The sequence below is a fragment of the Simochromis diagramma genome, unplaced genomic scaffold (assembly GCF_900408965.1).
Source record: "Simochromis diagramma unplaced genomic scaffold, fSimDia1.1 OVJJ01000313.1, whole genome shotgun sequence".
NCBI lineage: Eukaryota > Metazoa > Chordata > Actinopteri > Cichliformes > Cichlidae > Simochromis > Simochromis diagramma.
Window position 1 is genome coordinate 504,566 of NW_024387372.1, and position 6,000 is coordinate 510,565.

Consider the following 6,000-nt stretch of genomic DNA (forward strand, 5'->3'; position numbering starts at 1 on the left):
ACTCAAGTAAAAAAACAAAACAAAACACTAAATCTACTCTGTTATACCTGTATGTAAAAAATACACTGCACCCAAAATATTTCATAGTTCAGCAATACTGATCAATCTAATAAACTCAAACCTACTCCATCCTTCCTATTCTGGTATTTTAAAGAGTAAGCAACCTAACTAATAGGGCTCTAAAACTCCCAGCAAAGGAAAAAAAAATAGGGAACCCACCCCCCACCCTCCTCCCCATGATGCTTAATCGACGTAATCAACTTTAATTTGATGCAGTGTGAAAAAAAATGCACAGAAATAAATTATTTTCCAAGAATAATTAAATAGGTTCAACATCTTTCTTCAACAGAACTGCAGACTGCACAGATGGTATCTTCCCAAAGGAAAAAGTACTATAGCTTACTAGGGTATATTAGACTTAACAGTTACTATATACAGTAATGGACTTCTATACATTTTACATCAGATTAAAACTTTGGGTGTGAGATTCAGATAATTATTTATTAAAAGCTCGACATTTTAAATGAGAATAAGAAAGAAAAGTATGTCTTTGTGCCCCCCTTTCCCTGTTAATGCCCTATCGGCCCCCCTGGCTAAACTTTGTTAGACCCCGCCCCTGCGCAGTTACCAGCCGTCAGCTGCGTAGAAAAAGATCCTGGTGTACAAAGTAATATTAACTAAATTCTAACAACAGCTTATCAAACTTAAACGTTCTGCCGTTGTTCAGCCGCTGGTTTCCTCTTTGTGCCGCGAAGTGGGCGATAAACAAACAAGAGAGAAAAGCCGATCAGCTGATCATTGATCAGTTTCATGATTGAAGTAGCAACAGGAGAGGGAGGGGGAGAGAGAGAGAGAGGCAGTCGCTGCATATATCGGTTGTTAAGCTTAAGGCTGGAATGCTTTACTAACATTCAGAGATGAACTTACACTCTTGATTTACTTCTCTCTGGGATCACTTCCTCGGAGATGAAATGTTGGTTTGGTAGCGAGGCTCCAAATACACACAGCCGCTCTATCACGTGATGCACACTGCTGCGACGTGCTACGGTTGTGAGCCGAGTATCGCCATGTCGCAAGTTTTGTGAGATGTTTTTTTGATATTTAATGGATCGGATTACATTTTTTTATTTTTCTCCGATACCTGATCCAGTAATTTAGGTCGGTATTGGACCGATACCGATACGTAATATCGGATCGGTCCATCTGTAATCTCTGTATGTTCAATGGTGCAGCGATTTTTAAGGGAAATTTTCATCCTCCCTTTTGACCAGATTAAGATCACATCTCTGTACAGAGACAGGTCTGCATACATTTATCCTAACTTACTGCAGACACTAAAAGCAGGGATAACTTTTAGCATAGCTTTATCAAAAGATGAAAAATAAATAATTATTAAAGCTTAATAATCAGAAAGTTTTTAGAACCTGTGATACAACAACCAAATAGAAATGCTTGATGAGCTTTGGCAGGTCTGTAGAACAGACGGTAAATTTATCATGTTTGAACTAAGTGAGTGAGATGAAGAGTGATGGTGTAGATGGACTACATACACTGACTGTCATACAGCCTGACTGTGAATTTCTCTGTTAAATTTTTTTATGAAAGGGTGAGGATTTAAAAATGAATCCTGAAGACAGGTATATATGTAGAGGTGGAGGAAGTGACAAAAAAGGACCCTTTAGAGGCCAAAAGACAAAACTTAAAATCAAGAAATCAAAGCAGACATAGGAAGCATGAAAAACAATAAGGGCTCCTTGAAGTCTCCAAATACTAAAGCTTATAGAAATGTAATATGCATTTAAGCTTGACATTAATTAGATAAGTGATGGACAGAATTTAACTTTGGTAAATAAAAATAAAACAAGCCTGAACAGCAAGGAAGAAATCATATACTTTAGGTCATCTCTCAAGCAGGAAACAAAAAGAAAACCAAATGTATTTCATTTTATGGACTCCATTTTCTTTCTTTCCTCCATCACGCCAGTGCCAAAACACTCATCACCTACATGCCTGAACAGCTTTTGCCCTTTTGCACACAGAAAATATGGCAGTCTCCTGATGCGTCTTATCATCTTTTTGCTGATGATATTCAGCTATAATACTCATTTAAGCCTTCTGAAGTTCATAAGCTCTCTGCTCCGATTGAGTGTTTAACCAACATTAAACAATGGTTGAACAACAATTGCTTACAGCTAAACCCAGACAAAACAGAATCTTTGATTATTGCACCAGACCAATGCCTGATATTAAACAGCAAATCGGTGATTTAGGTTCCTCACAGAAGCGTAACCTTAGAAATCTAGGTGTTATTTTTGATGAAGCTTTTTGTTTGGGGGGAAATTTAAATCAGCTGGTAGTAAGATAGTAAGCTTTTTTTCACTTGAGGAATGTTTCAAAACTTAGATCCATCATGTCAACAAGTGAACTTGAGATGATAATCCATCCTTATGTCTCTACAAGACTCAATTACTGTAACAGCCTGTTTACTTTTCTAAACAAGAAAGGGCTAGCTCGTCTACAGCCGTTGCAGAGTGAGCGAGGCTACTGACCCGATCGATCAAGGGAGCTTATATGACTCCTGTTTTAAAGTCGCTTCACTGGCTACCAATCAGATTTAGGTTCCTTTTTAGTTTTAACCTTTAGAGTACAGGGACATGCCCCTCCCTATATTGCTGATTTGATTCATACACATACCCCTTCTCAACCTGAGGTCATCAAATCAAAACCTTTTAGTGGTCCCCCATACTCGTTTTAGAACTCAAGGGGACTGATCTTTCCAAGCTGTTGCACCCAGACTGTGGATTGCACTTCCTCTACTTCTATGGTGTCTGGACTCGGTGGAGAACTTAAAAATGCAGCTAAAGACATTTTTATTTCAAAAAGCTTTTAATTAGACAAGGGGTTATGTTGTATTTATGATGTATTTATGACTGTATTGTGTTTTCTTTCCTTTCTTGTAAAGCACTTTGTGACACGTCTGTGCAAGGGGCTATATAAATAAACTTTACTTACTTACTTATGCAAGAATGCTCTTTGTTGACTTCAGCTCACCATGCAATACAGTTATTGCCTCCACACTGATTATTAAACTTGGAATCAGCAACTCCATCTGGACTTTCTGACCAACATGTCAAGTCATGCCAAAAATGCACTACCGCCATCACCCTTACAGACAACAACCTTGGCACTCCACAGGGCTTTGTGCTGAGCCCGTTCCTCTACTCCCTTTTCACCTGTGACTGCAGACCTAGGGTATGGATCCAACTGCATCATCAAGTCTGCAGATGACCCCAGTGATTGGTCTCATCATTGACAATGATGAGTCTGACTATAGGGAAGAGGTAAAGCACCTAGTTGTATGGTGTGCTGACAATAACGTGCTCCTGAATACCAGCAAACATATAAGAGCTCCTTGTGGACTTCAGGAGAGCGAAGAGAGACACCCATGCCCCTAGGGCTGTTCAATATAATGATATATAGCAAATGACGATATAAAAACGTCTATCGTTTCATATTACACTATCATTTGTTCCATGCTGTCACAAAATAAACTGTTTACGGCAATATTGTTTCATTGTTTTGATGGTCACTGTAGTGGCTATATTAATTTCTTAACCCATTTAAGATGGCACAGCAACAAGATGCAGCGACCCAGAGTCAGAGTCGAAAGCCCGGACTTCAAACTATATACCAGTTTTAAATCATGTTGACTGGCCACGTAAAACTAGAGTTATGATAAAAAATAAACGCAATGTTTTTTGTCTGAATAATGTGTTTACAGCGGGAAGAGCAATATATACATTAAGTGAATATATACACGGGGGACACTATATGCAGTAAGTGGCATTGTGTGCAGCAAGTGGATGGATTCTCTACATTAAATGAATTAAATAAGAATACACTATCTGAACATTTTACAAAATAGACAATCTGAACATATTAAAAATTTTAAAAAATTGAAATGTACATTGTGCCGGTGGGTTCAGACTGTCTAGAAGAGAGTCCTGTCTCAGTCACTTATGGATGCTGTGAGATGGCGGGTGTGTGAGTGTGGGGGGAGGGCTTGTTATGGTTTAGGGCCCGGATGGCTTGGGGATAGAAGCTCCTCTTGAGTCTCTCTGTCCTTGCCCGGAGGATGCGGAACCTTCTACCAGATTGCAGAAGTTGGAACAGTTTGTTGTCAGGATGGGACGGGTCCTTCAGTATCTGCGCTGCTCTAGTCCGGCATCTCCTGGTGTAGGTGTCCTGAAGCGGGGGGAGAGCAATCCTGCAGCAGCGTTCTGCTGTACGGATCACTCTCTGAAGAGCTTTTTGGTCCTTCACACAGCTGTTCCCAAACCACGATGTCATGTTCTGTGTGAGGATGCTCTCCACAGCACCTGCATAGAAAGTCCTGAGGATCGCTGGCAAGGCCCTGAACTTCCTCAGTTGTCGTAGGTGGTACAGGCGCTGCCTAGCCTTTTAGGTCTGGACCTGAATGTGGGCAGCCCATGTCAGGTCTGAGGAGATGTGGACACCAAGATACTTGAAGGACTGCACCCTCTCCACTGGAGTTCCCTTGATGATAATGGGCTTGTAGTCTCCGTGCTGACTCCTTCTGAAGTCCACCACCAGCTCCTTGGTCTTGCCAACGTTCAGCTGGAGATGGTTATCCTGGCACCATGATGCCAGATTCTTCACTTCGTCAATGTAGGCCGCCTCATCGCTGTTGGAGATGGCACCTGTTACCTGGTTCTTATTTGAGAAGAGACATACGACTGAAAGTCCATAGTGGGTCAACACAAATGATTTTATTAAAACGCATATATGTGGTGAAGATGGGCTCTGCAAAACATCAGCCTCGATCTCCCCCGAACAATAGGTGGGTGTGATATTTATACTTATGATGACCAGTAACTCGCGTCACCGCAGATGAAAAACAACATGCATGTTCTAGTAATTCTATCTCAGGAGATATTCTAAAAAAGAACAGCTACTTCCTTTGTTCCTCCAGATGCTTCCTGTTATTACACTCTTCTGGGCTTATCAGAACTAAACTGTCACGTATGCAGGTACACAACATTTGCAGTCAGTTCACTCAGGCAGACTATGTGTCTGTGTTTTAACCTCAGTACATGACCCCCCTCTACGTCATCTGTTACCAGGCAAACATCCATAGCACAGGGCACACGGCCTTTATTTCATCTCTTAAACAATCATGTATAATATGTGTTAAATTGTATATATAGGCAATTCTTTCAGCTTGAACTTTGCTCCATTGATCAGTCGAACTCGCGCCTGCTGTAGCTTCAAACCATTAATTAACTTCAACCCTTTAATAAGCACAAAAAGGCAATATATGTGTATATAAGATTATAATGTAGTTATACTAACACCTGAAATACAGACTTTAATATAACATCATCAGTTTCAATAAATGTGTCAATGAAATGATAATAATGATAAATCATAAGTGATGCAACAGTAATAATAATGATTATGAATAGTAAAATAATATTTCATCCCGACACACCCCAACACCACTGTGTCGTCAGCAAACTTCACAATGGTGTTGGAGCCATGGTGGCCACACAGTCTGAAGTGTAGAGGGAGTAGAGCAGTGGTGAGAGGACACATCCCTGAGGTGCTCCTGTGTTGATGGTGATGCTGTTAGAGACGCATCTACTTAATTCGTGGCTGTGGCATGCTGGCTAACGTGGTTTTAACTTGGCTGTGTGAACAAATGGAGAAACTATGATTCCCCTTTTAACCATACAATGGATATGCCTACTGTTGCTTGGTTTTATCATTGGACTATGCAGTGTTTTTTATAGCCATATTAAAGGCTCGGACCTTTATGCAAATGACGGAATGCACTATTCAAAATTGGAACTGCTACATCTTAACACAAGGACTCGGCTGCCTCCCCAAACTTATGCGCGCTGTGTTGCTTTGGGGATAGCTCGCTGTCCACGCTATATTCACCGGGGCTGCCGTCATAATCTGCATGTGTATAATCAT